The sequence below is a fragment of the Macaca mulatta genome, chromosome 7 (genome assembly GCF_049350105.2).
Source record: "Macaca mulatta isolate MMU2019108-1 chromosome 7, T2T-MMU8v2.0, whole genome shotgun sequence".
Lineage (NCBI taxonomy): Eukaryota > Metazoa > Chordata > Mammalia > Primates > Cercopithecidae > Macaca > Macaca mulatta.
The window spans coordinates 8727086-8744105 of NC_133412.1; the positions used below are offsets into that span (position 1 = coordinate 8727086).

The 17020-nt window shown below is 52.3% G+C and overlaps 2 long non-coding RNA genes across 4 annotated transcripts in view; both read left to right on the forward strand.

Annotated features, from left to right (window-relative positions):
* Positions 1-586: 586 nt before the first annotated feature.
* Positions 587-5574, forward strand: LOC144329833 (uncharacterized). Its single transcript, XR_013395484.1, has 3 exons — positions 587-1205; positions 2757-2909; positions 3045-5574. It is a non-coding gene; the product is annotated as an uncharacterized LOC144329833 (long non-coding RNA).
* A 1105-nt stretch (positions 5575-6679) lies between these two features.
* LOC114679352 (uncharacterized) overlaps positions 6680-17020 on the forward strand; it is a 45502-nt gene continuing 35161 nt past the window's right edge. The window contains exons 1-3 of one of the 3 annotated variants that reach the window (XR_013395483.1): positions 6680-7489; positions 7616-7767; positions 13773-13940. This is a non-coding gene — a long non-coding RNA (uncharacterized LOC114679352). Of the gene's footprint in view, positions 7768-12625; positions 12763-13772; positions 13941-17020 lie in introns of those variants that run through there. The other 2 variants (XR_003731158.2, XR_013395482.1) reach the window with 2 other exon arrangements.

Consider the following 17020-nt stretch of genomic DNA (forward strand, 5'->3'; position numbering starts at 1 on the left):
ACTCAGCCACAGGTGCAGCGTGGCTCCCTCCCACAGGAAAGCCCCAGCCCATGCTCGCAGATAGCCAAGGGCCTGATGCGCCACGTGGCAGAGCGCCCCTTCCAGGAGGGCACAGTCGGACATCTCTCCTCGCCTCTGGCCCTTAGTGGGGCCAGGTGACCTGTGCCGCCCCTCACTGTACCCCATTCCCAGGTCTGGCCCTGAAAAAGCCTCCCACACTGTCCTCCCTGCTTTTCTTTCCCCAACAGCAGCCCCACCTGAGAGAGGAAGGGAGGAGGCAGGAAGTGTTGGGTTTGGTCCTGGCGGGAGCACACTGACCCCACACTTCAGCCCCCGCGTCTGCCCTGAGCAGTGCTCTAGGGCGCTGCTGGGCGCACTGGCCGGCCCACGCCTCCTTCCGGGGAGTGTCGGCCAACCAAGAAAATGCCTCCCTGCAGAGCACATCGGCAGGTTCTGCTTGGCAACGTGAACTCTGAGCTCGGGTTTGCTCAGCGTTGGCTGTCAGTTCCTGGTGACCTTTGGCCACATAGAAACTCTCACCTGGGGAACCAGCAGATCCATGCCAGGGGCTCACCCTGCCACGGGCCACACCTGCCTGCCAGACTGCCAGGTGACAGGACTCACTCACAGGTGCCGGGTGGCTCCCTCAAAACAGGGAAACCCCAGCCCACACTGGCAGCTGCCCAAGGGTCTGGGCCGCTCGTGTGCACAGGCCACTAAATTTACACAACACCAGCCAGCCTTGGTGAAAATGACCATGTGCTCGACTGAGATACCGGGTCCATGACCCCAAGGGGAACTCATTCTGGTTGCTGTGGGCACAGAGGCTCTGAGCCACCCTGCCACCCAAAGGGATGATAGCCTCATTTCCCACAGTCTGAGAAAAGACCCGCACGTGGCCCTCTCGCTGCCTTCTCCAGCCTTTGCACAAAGAATTTAGAGCTTTTGAGTACAACCCACGGCTTTACAGGAGCTTAGAGGCAAAATTTGTGTTTGGAGCAATTGTCAGACTGTACCTTGGCAACACACTTCCTATGTGCCTTTGCTATTATTTGAACAACTGCTATCAGCTGGAAGGTTACTCCCTCCTGCCACCAGGGCATTCGTTTCCCTGGATCTGGAAGATGGACCAGATGTGCCTGGAATTGGTGGCAGGTGGGTTCACAGTCTTTCTAACTTCAAGAATGAAGCCGTGGATCGTCGCAGTGAGTGTTACATATCTCTCTTTTTTTTTTTTTTTTTTTTTTTTTTTGAGATGGAGTCTGGCTCTGTCACCCAGGCTGGAGTGCAGTGACACAATCTCGGCTCACTGCAAGCTCCGCCTCCCGGGTTCACACCATTTTCCTGCCTCCGCCTCCGGAGTAGCTGGGACCACAGGCACCCGCCACCACGCCCGGCTAATTTTTTGTGTTTTTAGCAGAGACGGGGTTTCACCGTGTTAGCCAGGATGGTCTCAATCTCCTGTGATCTGCCAGCCTCAGCCTCCCAAAGTGCTGCGATTATGGGCGTAAGCCACCACACCCCGCTGGGTGTTACATATCTTAAAGATGGCATGGACCCAAAGAGTTAGCAGCAGAAAGATTTATTGCAAAGAGCAAAAAAACAAGCTTCCACAGTGCGGAAAGGAACCCAGCTACTGGCTAGAGGGGTGGTGAGGTGAGGGCCAGCTTTTATTCCCTTATTTGTCCCCACCCATGTTCCAATTTTGTCCTATCAGAGTACCCTTTTTTCAATCCTCCCTGCAATTGGCTACTTTTAGGAGCCTGCTGATTGGTGCATTTTACAGAACGCTGATTGGGGCATTTTACAGAGTGCTGATTGGTGTGTTTTAGAGCACTGATTGGTACATTTTACAATCCTCTTACTAGCTACAGAGCGCTGATTGGTGCATTTTACAATCCTTTTGTAAGACATAAAAGTTCTCCAAGTCCCCACCGGACCCAGGAAGTCCAGCTGCTTTCACCTCTTACACGGGCTTCAGGCCCAGAGAGGTCATTTTGGAATGACCAAAGGGTATCATTGGTGGCCCTTTTAAGAAAATATTCTGTTTCCAGAAGGTCTTAGAAACTTCCCCTCCCATGCACAGTCAACTAAATTGGCAAGAATTCTGCCTACTCGGCTGATACTCTCTTGGATGATGACTCTTATCTGCAGGGGTGCTCTGTCTCCATCTTCCTGCTTTCTCTGTCTTATTTAATGTCCAGGAGCAAAAAGGGTGGAAAAAATTAAGAGGCAGCCTCAGCCTTGTCCCCCCTGGGAGAGGTGGTCAGACCCTGCTGGCGACTGCAGCCGTTTCTCTCAGGTGACGGGGCTTCCGGCAGGACCACTTCAGCCTCCTAGATGAGACTTTCTGCAAACATTATAATTCTTGTCAACGTACTGCAATTTGAATTTCATGGCAGTTCTACATTTTATGCTAAAATGACTCATTTCCCCATTGCAGGAGGATGATGACTACCCTACAGATGGCAGCTGCTCCTGTTCTCAGGAGCCTTGTCATTAGGAAGAAAAGGCTAAAAACCCCAAACCTGTTATCTGTGAGCAGTTCTGAGCTGCTCTGGAAATCTGAAAGGCATTGGGAAGAAAAGTGTCACCAATTCTGCTAGGAAGGGGCTAGGGTGTGGGTGGGGGATGCGGGCAGGGCTGGCCACTCTATCTCCCCCTCCCTCCCTGGCGGGCCCACTCTCCACTCCTGCCCTTCCTCCAACTTTTTATCCTTCTTCTCATCTTCGGATCTTCCTTCTGCTCCTCTGCAGCTGAGCCTTCCTGAGGAGGTAAAGGAGTGTCCCTGGTGCTTGGCCACATGGAGTCAGTTCAGCCCATGCTGTCACCACGTGCAGGGCCCTCTCTCGGTGTGACTGGTGTGACAGGAGGAAGAAGGGCAGTGAGCCAGGGCCCAGCTATTGCAGGTGAGAGGGAAGCCAGCCGTGTGCCTTGGTACATGGTCACCACCAACCCTAAGGCCGCAGCCTATCCCAGACCCGCCACCTCGCCATAAGCCAGCTGCCCGCTCCCGCCAGCTCATCCACCGCCCTTGTCCCCAGGGGCCAGCAGCTCCCACGGGTTTCTCCTGCACATCAATGGCAACAGTGATTCAAGCTGGAGCTGGAGGCCCCCAACAGGCCCATGTCCACACATCACAACCCTCTTCTCTACTCAGGGACGGCCAGAGCATCTTCCTGCAGTGCAAGCCCTGCCTGACGCCCTTCTGCCTTCCTCATCAGGTCTCAGCTTGTCCTGGCCACACCCGTCCAGGCCTTTCTGCAGGAAATGAACTTTTGCTCAACCATCCATTTTGAAAGTAGAGACTGTATCTCCATTCTAACGCTCCCTTTCTTTTAGACTTTTAAACACAATTTTTTTTTTTTAATAGAGACAGAGTCTCGCTCTGTCCCCCAGGCTGCAGTGCAGTGGTACGATCTCGGCTCACTGCCAACCCCCCACCGCCCAGGTTCAAGCGATTCTCTTGCCTCAGCCTCCCAAGTAGCTGGGACTACAGGCATGTGCCACCACGTCCAGCTAATCTTGTTTTGTGTTTTTAGTAGAGACGGGGTTTCACCGTGTTGGCCAGGCTGTTCTCGGACTCCTGACCCCAGGTGATTCGGCCTCCCAAAGTGCTGGGATTACAGACATGAGCCACCACGCCTGGCCTAAACACAATTTTATTGTGAAAACAAAACTGGATGGTGTAATGATCTTCCATATACAGTTGTCCTACAGTATTTGTAGGGGGTTGGCTCCGGGACCCCTAAAGATAACAAAATCTGAAAAGACTCAAATCCTTGAGAAAATGATAAAGTATTTGCATATAAACTCCACGGGCCATCTATATACTTTAAGTCATCTTTAGTTTTCTTGTAATATCTAATACCATGTAAATGCTATGGAAATCGTTGTTATGCTATATTAGTTTTTATTTGTATTTTTTATTATCGTATTTTTAAAATATTTTTTCCAGAATATTTTCAACCTGCAGTTGGTTGAATGGGCAGATAGATGCAGAACCCATGGGTAATGAAGGCCAAATGTACTGTCTTGATTCAATAATTGCTATGCTAACATTTCCCCACATTTGCTTTAATTTCAACACACATACACTATAAATATGTGTGTTGCTCTACCATTTGAGATTAAGTTGCAGACATTATAGTAAAGTTGGCATTTCTGATTGGCAGAGGAAAGATGGGCTCTTTAGTAAATTATATTGGGACAGCTGTCCTGCCTCTTTGGGGGAAAATAAATTGTACCCCTATTGAACTCTTTGACCAAAATTAATTCCAGATGAAACAAAAATTTAAATCTGAAAAGTGAAATAATAAAAATGCTCAAGGAAAGTATAGGTGACTATTTTTATAATCCTGGAACAAGAAAAGCCTTTCTAAACATGCCACAAAATCAGAAGTCATTAAAAAATCCAGATAAATATGACAATAAAAATAAATACATGTAGGCCAGGTGTAGTGGCTCACGCCTGTAATCTCAGCATGTTGGTAGGCTGAGGCGAGCAGATCGCTTGAGTCCAGAAGTTCGAGACCAGCCTGGGCAACATGGCAAGACCCTGTCTCTACAAAAAAATTTTAAAAATTTGGCACAACAGTGCGCGCCTGTGGTTCCACCGACTCAGGAGGCTAAGGTGGAAGGATTGCTTGAGCCAGGGAGGTGGAGGCTGGAGTGACCCGAGATCATGCCACTGTACTCCAGCCTGGGTGACACAGCAAGACCCTGTTGCAAAAAATACATACATACACCCATACGTATATATGGATATGTAAAGTGTAAACTGTGCCTCTTTACTGATGTTAAAATGCAGACTTTAAACAAAAAGCAACACACCAGTCATGTGCCACTTAACAACAGGGGCACGTTCCAAGAAATGCATTGTTAGGTGATTTCACTGTTATGAGAACATCATAGAGGGCACTTCCACAAGCCTAGATGGTCCAGTCTCCAACACACCTAGGCTGTATGGTGTAGCCTGTGGCTCCTACGCTCCACGGCTCCAGCACAGCATGGCACTGTGCTGGATATGTAGGCAGCTGTAACATAGTCATGAGTATTCGTGCATCTAAACGCATCGAAACATAGAAAAGGTACAGTAAAAATGTGATATTCTAATTTTATGGGACCACTGTTATATACAATCTGTTGTTGACCAAAATGTGGTTATGTGGTTCATGACTATACCTACGGAGAGCACATCAAGTCAACGGGGAGAATATTTTGTCACGCATTAATAGTAAAAGTAGTTCTCTTAATATACAAAGAGCTCTTGCCGATCAGTTTTTACTGGATGACAAATCTAAGGGCAGAGCTCAGTAACTGACAGTTCCTGGAAGAACAACAGCCAGTGAGCATGAAGACACACTCAACTTCAACCACCACCAAAGAAATGTCTGGAAAACAGTGAGTCATCAGCTCCCCTTGTGGATCGTCTCAGAGTGGCCAAGACTAAAGTGAGGGATAATCCCTGGGGCTGGGCCGGTGTTGAGAAGCACCTCTCATCTGCCACTGGAAGAGAGTAAAGTGGTTCTGCCCTCTTACAGGACAATTGGGAAAAAAAAATTGAAAATAAAACTTTGAAATCCTTTAGACTCAGCTCAGCAATCCTGCGGCCGAAGATTCATCTCACAGAAAAAAAATGCAAGCAAGTGTGCGAGCTGCGGGCTACAGGGACGTTTGCTGCAGCACTGGCGGGAAACCTGGAAATGACGCCCTCCCACTGGATGCAGGTGGCAGGCGGGCCCTCACAGTGGCACTTAGCCCCTCAGGGTTCTTGGCTTCACCCAGGAAAGAATGCAAAGGCCAGCTGCTGGCATTAGGCAGCCACTTTTCCTGAACTGGGCCAGGGCTAACTCCTCAGCAGTGCACCCAGAGTCCGCAGCATACGGGCTGGGGCAGCTGCACTCACAGCCACTTACACTGACTTCTAATGACATGCACATGAGGGGCGGGTTATTCGGAAATCTCTAGGAAAAAGGCAGCGACTTCTAGGTCTTCGCCAAGGCGTTTGTAAACTGTCATGGTGCTGGTGGGAGTGTCTTGTGCTGATGGACAATGAGGCAAGGAGAGGCTGCTTTCAGGGCCGTGCACTAGTTCCCACGGGTTTCCTCCTTCATCCTGTGGGGGCCAGGAATAGGTCCTGCAGGCCTGTGACCTCGCGCTAAGATGGGGATAACGGACAGAGGGTGGAAAATCCCAGCCTGGCCGTGACGCGTGGTCACAAAGCACAAAGCAGAGGCACGCAGTGACTCCTGCTGCTCAGCACGGGGCCTGGGGCTCAGAGACAGGGTCCTAGGGACTGGGTCCCTGCCGTGCCTTCTGACTCCACGGCACCCTCTCTCACTGTGACCTCGTATGGGCTGCTTTGCTTCTGTGCGTTCACATTCTCATCTCGAGGAAGGGAGCCCAAGTACCCAGCTTGCCATGGGCTGAAGTGTACCCCCCACACTCATATGCTGAGGCCCCCATCCCTAACGTGATGGTACTGAAACCTGCCCCAGGATTAGACAGGATTTGTTAACCAGCAAAATTTCTTGAGCTCATTTTGCAGGACAGTGGAGAATAAGACAATTTGCTACAATCCCCTCTATTTGCAACTTAGTGGGCTGCCAGGAGGGACCGGTTGGAGCCAACACGGCTGACGAGTCTGCAGAGTGCACTGACTCACCCACCAGCCACCTTTTGATGTCAGAGGGTCAAAAACCCCACTTCCAGTTCATGCTAATGCCAACTTTTTTTAAAACATGCAACCCACGAAGCCGCATGTAGGCAACAGTGAGTGCCTGAGGGACTCCATAAAGCCCCCTCCTTCCAGCCAATCATTGTCCAGCCCCGAAACCCCACCCTCAAAATCCCTCCCTCACATCTATGGTGCGAGGCCAGCAGGAAGTCAGATAGGAACACTTCCTCCAGTCTCCATGTCAATCAACTGGCAATAAAGCCTTCTGGTAGCAAAAACTTGGTGCTTTGGTGTTTGGCTTCTGTTGCTTGAGGGCAAGTGGACCCAGTTTGGTTGGGTGACAGGAGGGCCCCAGTCTCTGGGCCACGGACCAGCACCTGTCTGTTAGTAACTGGGCCGCACAGCAGGAGGCGAGCAGCAGGTGGGCGGGTGAGCATGACTGCCTGAGCTCCGCCTCCTGTCAGATCAGCAGTGGCATTAGATTCTCATAGCAGCGCGAACCCTACTGTGAACTGCGCATGCGAGGAATCTGGGTTGCACGCTCCTTATCAGAATCTAACTACTGCCTGACGATCTGAGGTGGAGCTGAGACGGCAATGCTAGCGCTTGGGAGTGGCTGCAAATACAGATGAACATTAGCAGAGAGTTTTGACAGCACAAAGACCATCAAAAATCAATTGCTTGCACAGTCCTATCAAAATCCTATCAGTGAGTGGCAGGTGACAACGAAGCTGTATGCAGTGGCAGGCTTTATCGAGGCAAGTGAGCTGATGGACTTCAATGGTACAGCTGCATCTGGTGGCCTTCAAAGTATGTTTGCGACAACTTCAAATCTCCATACATTCTGGATTACAGTGAAGGCAGAATCTCCTGAGATTGTCCCCAAAGCCCTGAAAAGCCCACTTCCATTTCCAACATCCTGTCCTTGTGAAGCAGGGTTTTCTGCAGTGACAGCGACCAAAATGAGATCACAGAGCAGACTGGACATTAGCAACACACTTCGGGTGTCATCGTCTTCCATCACCACCAGATGGGACCGTCTGGTTGCAGGAAAGCAAGCTCAGGGCTCCCACTGAGTCTACATTATGGTGAGTTGTATAATCATTTCATTATACATTACAGGTTAATAATAATAAAGTGTACAATAAATGTAATGCGCTTGAATCATCCCAAAACCATCCCCCCAACCCAGTGCATGGAAAAATTGTCTCCCACAAAGCCAATTCCTGGTGCCAAAAAACGGTTGGGGTCCTGAGTGACAGTACCAGGAGGCGGGGCCTTTGGGAAGTGATCAGGCTTCACCAAGCGATGAGGGTCCGGCCCATGATGGGATTGGTGCTCTTAGAGTGACAGCAGAGAGCTTGTTCTCTCCTCTCTTTCCCCTCTCCCCTCCTCCTGGTCCCCACACAGGGTCCAACCATCTTCCCAACTACCCCATGAAGAGCTTTTTCTTCAACGAAACCTGTCACTTTGAAGTTGCCTCAAGAAATTCACTCCGAAGCAAGCCTGTCATCCAGCTCTAGCTTCCAGGCTTTGAGGAATCCAAAGCCTTGGGTCCCACAGAGAAGAGGTTTCGCTTATTAAAAGAAAAGCCCCTGGTCCTGGTGCCTGAGAGCCCAGCCTCTGATGGACGAGATTCGTCTTCACTCATCTGTCTGTAGTTGCTTAAATGACACTGCTCCACATAAAGGGGCAATGTACAAACTCACCATTTTCAGGAGTAAGGAGAGTGTTTTCCTTCTCTTTGGGTTAAAAAAAACAAAACAGTAAATCCTGTGCACCCACCCCCACCCCAAGAAAAACAATGAGTTCATTGTTGAGGGGAAAAAATGTATTTCTGTTGATTTAAAAACAATGCTTTGGTTTGTTTACCACATCGAGCCAGCCCCCCGATGCACTGGTTAAAGCTGACTTTCTTTTAGTCTCAAAGGAGAAATTCCTCTTCCTGATTTCCTTCTGAACGACAGAGTGTTAAAGTTTTTTTCTCGCACCACGATTGGGCTTGTAGATTTCTTTATCTGTGAAACCATTTGGACTGGCCATAAATGAAAGAAAAAAGCCTTGAGAGCGAAATGTCACAGAGCACACGACCGACCTCACAGTGGAACAGGCATGATCACTGATGGCACCGCCCGTGGAAAAAACCTTCGTCCATTTCAGAAATCAATTTTTTGTTTTGTTTTTGAGATGGAGTCTCCCTCTGTCACCCTGGTTGGAGTGCGGTGGTATGATCTTGGCTCACTGTAACCTCCACCTCCCGGGTTCAAGTGATTCTCCTGCCTCAGCTTCCCAAGTAAGCTGGGATTACAGATGCCCGCCACCACTGCCAGCTAATTTTTCTATTTTTAGTAGAGACAGGGTTTCACCACATTGGCCAGACTGGTCTCCAACTCCTGACCTCTGGTGATCCGCCCGCCTCAGCCTCCCAAAGTGCTGGGATTACAGGAATGAGCCAGCGTGCCCGGCCTCACTTTTCTCTTTTTAAATGACCATTTCTTAGTTGACAATTTGGAGCTTGAGAATGCAGGGACACCACAGGTAGTATCTGACAGCCTCATGAGTGGCAGGAGGCCATGACAACCCCCTCACCAGGTGCCCGTACAGGAGCAGGGAAGTGTGAGCTACATGTAGAGGGAGGATCATAAAAACAGGCCCAAGAACAAAGTGGCCAGAGCTCTCCTGACCTTACAGAATTCCCGTTTCTGTGTTTCCTGTGCAATGCCCTTCACATGGCCTGCTTGAGACCTCCCATCAGGCCAGTTTGGGGTCCCTTAGGGGACGGTGTAGAACTCAGGAGGGAAGGGCTGGCTCTTCTCTGGGATCATATCAAGGGGACCAGAGCTGCTGGGGCCCCACCTCGTCTGAAAACAACACACAGAGCAGGGCAGAGCCAAGCCAAGGTGAGAAAGGAAAGTGGACTCCCAATCACACTATTTGAGGATGCCTGGATCCAGCTGCACCTGAAGCACTCCTTGGGTGTGCTGGTTATGCAGGAGAGTCCTTTCCTCTTTTGGGGCCTAGATTTCTATCACTGAGCTCCAAGTAAGCAGACATAAAACCCAAAGGCTGCCCAGCACTCTGGGCTTGGAAATCAACTCCGCCTCCAGTCTCTGTCTTGGGGGTTCCAATGTGGAGACACACATAAGCCCTACTGCTGATGTGTTTACAGGGCAAGCTTTCGTTTTCCTGCTCCCTGAGCTTAGGTAAGGGCAGATACTCAAACACCTGCACATGCATTTGTTCCCAAGCCACACTAGAGATTCCACTGTAAGCTTGACGTGTTTATGATATGACAGCAATTGCCACCTCCACCCCCAGGTCACAAAGGCTGGCCTGGCAGGGAGCCCGAGCTCTGGGACTGCCGTCCCATGCTGGCCCTCCCTTCCTGTCACTGCCAGCCACTGTCTTCCTCCCCCCACAGGCCTCCTCAGCTCCCGGATGCTCCCGTCACTGTGTTTGGCAGTCCCAGGTCTCACTCTGCAGCAGGCAGCACCTTCCCTGCTGCCGTCTCCTCCCTGCGCCTCACCCTGGGACCTCGCCCTTCACCTTCTGACTCCTGGTGGGTTTGACCTCGTGTGGCAGGGCGGGGAGTGGCGAGAGCTGCAGGAGGCCGAGAGCAGGAGAGCAAGGCAACTATCCCCATGCCACCCCCGGCTCCCTCCACACAGGGTCCCTGCAGGGTCACTGGGTGGCAGCACCCTCCCATGTAAGGCCGTGCTCTGGCCAGGCAGCCCTCACCAGGAAGCAGCCCCTGCAGCTACTGCCACTCATTTCTCCAGGGAACTGTTCATCTGCCATGAGGTCCTCAGCTCCCTGTTTTTGCTACAAGGACCCTGGCCAACACACCTGCTGGTCAGGCAGCCCTCTGGCCTGCAGCCATGGCTCCACCCCCAGCCCGCCTCCCCACCGGACAGGCCTCCTGTCAATGGAACCTGTTAGTTTCCCTGGGGTCTCTCTTCCTCCCACCTGAGCCAGCACCATACCAGCCCCTGCCAGGTGATGCCTCCGGTTTTCCCAGAAGCAGTCTCCTCTCCCTGGATGCTCTTCCCCCTTACCTGGGGACCGCTTTATCACTCAACTCCCCCTTCCTCCATGAAGCCTTCCCGGACTGCTGCCAGCGGCGACCCCCTGTGGACTTGACCCCACGCCTTCATGTGCACCTAAGACCCCTCCATCCTCTGTGTTTCCCAGCCACCAGCATCCCCTGCCTGACCTGCACACAGACGGTGCCCAAGCAGTGCTCAAGTCTACAGACTCATCTGTTTGCTAAGGCCAAAATGGTAGAGAAAAGCAGTTGGGTTGGTTTTAGAAATGATTATTCTAAGATTAAAGTGCCAAATCAACACATTACCTATGAAGGAGAAGAAATGTTCACATATCAAAACTCATTAGCTCTGATAGGAAAAGAAGACATGGCCAGCAGCAGTTTTACAATAAGTATCTGTGAAATGCCACACAGCTTCCTCCTATCCCTCTGAATCACTATTCATTCTTCCTGGCTGCCCTGGGCTGAGTGCTGAGGAGGTCTAGCAACATCAGAGCCGCAGGAGCAGCTGTCCATTAGCCGCATTTCGCACGCTGGAGGGAGCTGCAATTAGGTTGAGCTATCAGAGGGGGTTTCCATAAATCTTCTGGCATTCTGCTTAATGATCCTCAGCTATCCTTTCTTCCCTTTGCAGGCAAGAGCTGGGAGGCATTCTGTGGACCAAAAGTACTTTGTTCTGCAGAGCACTTTTGGCCTATGTGGGAGGATGCCCTGGCACACGGGGAGAGGCCATGGGCATGTGTTCATTACGCACTTCCTCCCGCAGACCTCTGAGTCCCGAGCCTCCCCCGCCAGTTTCCATTTGCAGAGACCCCATTCACACGTAGCTATTTTATACATGCTCCTTGATAATCAAACCAGAACTGCTTGGACATCTGTATGGCTATTTCGGGGCTTCTAGGAGACTGAGGAAAACAACCTCATTTTCAACAGTCCACAAAGATGTGACATCATTCCGAACAGTAAGGCTGGCTGGGCTCGGTGACTCATGTCTGTAATCCCAAAACTTTGGGAGGCCAAGGCTGGAGGAACACTTGAGCCCAGGAGTTTGAGACTAGCTTGGTCCACATGGTGAGACCCCCTTGCTACAAAAAAAAAAAAAAAAATTGAGACGTTATTTCGCTTTTGTTGCCCAGGCTGGAGTGCAATGGCACGATCTCGGCTTACTTGCAACCTCTGCCTCCTGGGTTCAAGCAATTCTCCTGCCTCAGCCTCCTGAGTAGCTGGGACTACAGGCTGCACCACCACGCCCGGCTAATTTTGTATTTTTAGTAGAGAAGGGGTCTCCAGGTTGGTCAGGCTGGTCTCCAACTCCCCACCTCAGGTGATCCGCCCGCCTCTGCCTCCCAAAGTGCTGGGATTACAGGCGTGAGCCACCGAACCCGGCCAAAAAAAAATGTTTCTAATTATAAAAAGAGAGTAAGGCTTTCCAGGAGGCCAAGCAAGTGTGGTGATTGCGCTGTGAACCGTGAGGGACCAATTCCGCAGCATTTACAAAACCCCCGCTGGGACTCGGCACAGTGGCTTTCCTTCAAATCTCAGCCGCGGCAGGGGCAGAAGCAAGGCACCCGTGAGGCGCATCACTTTGGTTTGTTTGCTTTGGTTTGACCCCAGGCGGGAAAATCCCGGCCTGGTTCTCCTCCTCCTCTCCCTCCCGCTCCTCTCAGCTCTTTCCTGAAAACTGCTCCGGACAAAGCCGGGGCCCCGCTGCGCTGCAGCCTCCCAGGCTCTCCACGCCGGCCTCTCTGCCTCCTCCCCGGCAGCTCCCTCGCCCCGCGGGCAGCCTCCGTGCTCACCACCCTGCAAACCCCTATCCCTCCGGGCCGGAACACCCCAGCTCTAGGGCTGGCGGTGCAGGGCGCCGAGGGCTGGGTGCCCAGGAGTTCCACAGCTCCCTGCACTTGATCTGCAGTGGTTCCGGAAGGAAACCGCCGCCTCCTTCAATTTTGCTCTGTGACGGGGTCTGGGCTGTGTCGCCCAGGCTGGCGTGCGGTGGCGCGATCTCGTCTCACTGCAGCCTCGACCGTCCCCGGCTCAGGTGATCCTCCCACCTCAGCCTCCCCGAAGTGCTGGTACCACGCCCGGCTAATTTTTAAATTTAGTGTAGAGATGGTGGGCGGTTGGAGTGGGGTCTTACTATGTTGCCAAGGCGGGTCTCGAACTCCTGGGCTCCAGCGATCCTCCCGCCTCGGCCTCCCCAGGTGCCAGCCGCCTCCCTATTTGCTGTCTGTCTGGGGCTTTGCCCTCTGGCGGGCCCCGTGGTAGTGAGCGGCCCCTCGCTGCGGGTGGACCTGCTCCGTGCGAGTCGCGCGGGCTCGCGGCGCCCAGGAGCCCGTGGGACGCTGCGTGGGAGCTCCCATCCCGCGCTCCCAGGACCCCCGGCAGCAGCTGCCACGCTCAGGGCGGAAAGTGCCTGGGTGCCCAGAGCAGGGGCCTGCGGAGGGACCCCCCCAGGAGGACGGCACTGCAGGGCGGCGAGGAGGCAGGGGCTGCGGGACGCCGAGGGCGGGGACGGGGGCGGCGCGCTGGAGACCCGGAGGCCAACCGTGGGGTGAGCAGGGGAGGAGGGGAGGGCGCGGCCGAGGGGCCCGGCGCTGCAGCACGAGGTCGGAGAAACGAAGGGTAGCCGCGCCCAGGCCCTGGAGCGGCCGGGGAGGTTCCGAGTCCGGGGCTGCAGGAAGGGGAAGCCAGCGGGGCGGAGGCTGGCGGAGGGGCGGGCCCCACGGAAGGGGCGGGCAGAGGGGGAGAGAGGAGCCCGGGGGAGCGGTGGCGAGGAGGCCGCGGGACTGGGCAGGGCGAGGGCGCCACAGGTGTGGGGCGCTAGTGCGAGAGGCAGGGGCAGCAGGGAAGGAAGGGAGGCCGGCGGGGGAGGCCCGCCCCTTCCTCCGCGCCCCCTCCTCCCTCTTTCCCTCCCCTTTTTTCCTGCTTCCCTCCCTCCACGCCCCCTCCTTCCCTCCGCGACCCCTCCCTCCTTGCCTCCCTTTCCCTAGGGAAGAGTGCCCCTTCTTTCACTCTCCCTTACATCCCTCGATATTCTTAATCCCTCAGGCGGCTGGTCTCACAGGAATTTAGAAGAAAGAAAAAATCTGATTAGAAGTCTGTGGTCAAGCCGGGCGCAGTGGCTCACGCCTGTAATTCCAGCACTTTGGGAGGTCGAGGTGGGCGGATCGCGAGGTCAGAGGTTCGAGACCATCCTGGCCAACATGGTGAAACCCCGTATGTATTAAAAATACAAAAATTAGCTGGACATGGTGGCGGGCGCCTGTAGTCCCAGCTACTCGGGAGGCTGAGGCAGGAGAATCGCTTGAGCCCGGGAGGCAGACGTTGCAGTGAGCTGAGATCGTGCCACTGCACTCCAGCCTGGGCGACAGAATGAGACTCTGGCTCAAAAATAACAATAACAACAACAACAAAAAAACCTCTGTGCTTAGGCAGCAGGACAGGGTGGAGCGTTTGCTGCTTCCAGCTGGGGTAGTAAGGAGTTGATAAAGGCTTCCTGGCCCCCTGGGGCACATGCCTTGACCGCTGGCAAAGCACCCCCATCCTCTGCAGGCTGGGGAAGGGCTGAGTCCCACGCACCCTGGGAGGCGGGAAGTATCCCAGGACACATTTCCTCAGTCACCCTCCTGCCTGACCCACCAGAGAAATGGGGGCGGGTCCCACACGCTCTGGTTTCTCCAGATTTCCTGGATTGCCCTGAACACACACACAGCAACAGGACAGCGGTACTCAAAGGCTACTGCATCCCAAACTCAACCTTCAGAGAAATGGTAGATCTTACCAAAGCAATGTCCCTGTGAAACCGCCTTTGCAAAATTATAACAGACAGCTATGACAGTGAAAGAGATCTGACCTAACTGACTCCATCTTGCTTCCAGCCCCCAAGCTGTCCTTGTTCATTCCTGGGCATGAACTAACTTTGGGAGGAGCTTGGTTTATTGTTTTGCTTTGAATCAAAGACAATAACAGCCCTTTCCCAAAACAAACTCCCTGCCTGCCTGGGAACTACACTGCCTTTGCAGGACTAACAAATTAGCTACAAGATTAGAAATTAGGGTTTAGGAGTCATGCAGCTGGAGCCTGCAAGATTCTGAGCCTTCCCAAATTGCTCCTGGGGATAACCTCCCTATGGTAAGGCCTGAGATCTGTGCTTGAGATAATTTGTAGACCCGGCACGTGATGATCGATGATGGGCTGGACCCGGCACATGATGATCGATGATGGGCTGGCACCACCCAGATTGATAAACTGGCTCATCTGGTCTTGTGGCCCCTTCCCAGGAACTGACTCGGCAAAAGAGGACAGCTTCGACTTTCTGTGATTTTGTCAGAGGTGTGTGAACCACAGCAACTCCATCTTGAATAGGGGCTGGGTAAAATAAGGCTGAGACCTACTAGGCTGCATCCCCAGGAGGTTAGGCATTCTTAGTCACAGGATGAGGTTGGAGGTCAGTGCAAGATACAGGTCATAAAGACCTTGCTGATAAAACAGGATGTGGTAAAGAAGCCAGCCAAAACCCACCAAAACCAAGATGACGACGTCTTATAATGAGTCTCATGAGCTGTGGTCGTCCTCACTGCTTATTATACTCTAATTATAATGTTTAGCATGCTAAAAGACACTCCTACCAGCACCATTACGGTTTACAAATGCCATGGCAACATCCAGAAGTTACCCCATATGGTCTCAAAGAGGGAGTCACCTTCAGTTCTGGAAATTGCCTGCCCCTTTCCTGGAAACCTCATGTATAATCCACCCCTTGTTTAGCGTATAATCAAGAAATAACTAAACTCTCTCGAGCAGCTCATGCCACTGCCCTGCCTATGGAGTTGCCAACTTTATGGACTCGCCTTGAATTCTTTCTTGTGTGAGATCCAAGAACCCTCTCTTGGTGTCTGGATTGGAACCCCTTTCCAGGAACATTTTTATCTTCCACCCAACCAATCAGCATTCCCCATTTTCCAGCCCCCCCCAACCCTCCAAATTATCCTCAACAACCCAGATCCCCAAGTTTTCAGGGAGTCTGGTTTGAGTAGTAATAAAACTCCAGTCTCCTGTACAGCCGGCTCTGCGTGAATTAAACTCTCCACTGCAATTCCCCTGTCTTGATCAATCGGCTCTGTCAAGGCAGTGGGCATGCAGAGCCCACTGGGTGATTACACATGGGCGGTGTGTGGTGCCTCCATGTTCAAGCGGCCTGAAGACTCCCTGGTCGAGGCACCCTGGATAACTGGAATTTCCCATACTTGATTTGACTTTTAGAAAAAAAAAAAAAAGTAGAGAATGCAACAGTATTTTTCTTTATTTTTTCACCTGGAAATCATTTTTAACCTTTGAGGGCAGTCAAGGGCCCATCTGAAAACTGGACAACTGATTTCCTCAGAAAAGCAGACCTTAAAAATAAAAATTATACATGCCATTTTGGGATCCATAGGCCCTCGGATAAGAATCCCTGTAGTAAACTGGGCGCGGTGGCTCATGCCTGTAATCCCAGTACTTTGGGAGGCCAAGGCAGGTGAATCACTTGAGGCCAGTAGTTTGAGATCAGCCAGGCCAACATGGCAAAACCTCGTCTCTACTAAAAATACAAAAAATTAGCCGGGTGTGGTAGCGTGTGCCTGTAATTCCAGCTACCCGGGAGGCTGAGGCATGAGAATCGTTTGAACCCAGGAGGTGGAGGTTGCAGTGAGCCGAGATTGTGCCACTGCACTCCAGCCTGGGCAACAGAGTGAGATGCTGTTTCAAACAAACAAACAAAAAAAGAATCCCTGCAGTAAACTGTCTCCTTCCAGCCCCTGGAAGCCATGGCAGCCAGCTGTGCCCACTGCCAATTCTGTCCTACTGTAGGTGGAATTGAAGGCAGATGGGGGCTCCTTGGGGGAAACTGGTGTGTGCTGCCTTTGATGGGGATCACAGCCTCTCAGCCTCTGAAGCTGGGAGACTCGCTGGGATCACCTGTCCAAACAGAGAGCCTACGAGGACCCCAGAGAGCTTCAGGGGAAATGAGTGGCTCAGATCTGGAGCTAGTTTTATGTTAAAAGGTTTATCTTCTTAATAAAGGCCCATTGGGGCCCAGATGAGTAATGAAATGTTGGAGCAGCAAAGCAAACAAAAGCCACCCTGCTGAGAAATGAAGAATGGGCTTGAGCTGTTTTTATTCAAACACTTCTCACACCAAATGTGGGATCTTTTCCACACCAGCCAGTTCTCCAGGACCAACTGAGTGTCCTATGATTCAATTCAGTTCTGACACTAACTAATGTCAGACTGAACAGGTTCAAGGGCTCGGTCCCACA